At 51.4% G+C, this 1,168-nt stretch overlaps 1 protein-coding gene across 1 annotated transcript in view; it reads left to right on the forward strand.

Annotated features, from left to right (window-relative positions):
• bhlhe41 (basic helix-loop-helix family, member e41) overlaps positions 1-1,168 on the forward strand; it is a 34,790-nt gene that overhangs the window by 331 nt on the left and 33,291 nt on the right. The window lies entirely within an intron of this gene.

Raw genomic sequence — 1,168 nt, forward strand, 5'->3', positions numbered from 1 at the left:
TGGAAAGTATTTTAAGGGGCAGTTCTCACAAATTCCCCCCCCCCCCCCGACATAGCCCCAACAGGAGAGAAGGGGGGAAGGTGAGGGGGGATCCGGACAGCCCACAGCATATGCCCTTCCAGGGATCTGTATAAATCCCCCCTCAGCTTCTTATTATGGAGACAGGTATTACTTTCAGTTTCAAACTGGAATAGCAATCCCGACTGGAAATTTACACCACCGCAGGAAAAAAGAACGTTTATTCTTCTAGCCTAATTTTTTCTCATTGGCTGTGGGTTTTCAAACCACCATATATTGCCCATCCCTAATTGCCCCTTGAGAATGTCGGTGGGGGGGGGGTCAGCTGCCTTCTTGAACCGCTGCAGTCCACATGTCCTTTGGGAGGGGATTTCCAGGATTTTGACCCAATGACAATGAAGGAACGGCAATATATTTCCAGGTCAGGGCAGTGAGGGGGATTTGGAGGGGAATTTGGAGATGGTAATGTTCCCATGTATCTGCTGCTCTTGACCTTCTGGGTCAGTTTTGGTCATCAAGCAGCACAGAGGCCCAAAGCAACTCAATGAGGGCTCCAATCCAGCCTGCACCCTGTGTTCTCAAATACAGGCTGGACATTGTGTGAAGGGGCGTGCTTCCAGTTAGGAGTCTACCTCTGATTGGAGAAGCAATGAGGTGTGTGAGCCTTAATTTGGCCTCAGGCCCACGGGCAGTGGTGCTCAGGTGCAGGGGACAGGAACTGGCCTGAGGACAAGACTGGGAGTGGGGCTGAGGAGGAGGAGGAGGAGGAGGAGGAGGAGGAGGAGGAAATGAGAAGGAGAAGGAGAAGGAGAAGGAGGAGGAGGAGGAAATGAGAATGAGAATGAGGAGGAGGAGGAAATGAGAATGAGGAGGAGGAGGGAATGAGGAGGAGGAGGGAATGAGAATGAGGAGGAGGAGGGAATGAGAATGAGGATGAGGATGAGGCCGAGGCCGGGAGCAGGTCATGGATAAATGACTAAATTGAAAATGGTGGATCAAGCCCCCGAAGCACACAGAACTCTGGATGTGTGTGTGAGAGTGAAAATATGTGTGGGTGAGAGAAAGAGACTGGAAAGCAATGAACAAGACAGAGAGAGAGTGGGAGACTGAGAGAGAGATAGTGTGGGACCCTGAGTTGAGGCATGGGAGG

Source organism: Rhincodon typus, chromosome 22, assembly GCF_021869965.1.
Source record: "Rhincodon typus isolate 14 chromosome 22, sRhiTyp1.1, whole genome shotgun sequence".
Taxonomy (NCBI): Eukaryota; Metazoa; Chordata; class Chondrichthyes; order Orectolobiformes; family Rhincodontidae; genus Rhincodon; species Rhincodon typus.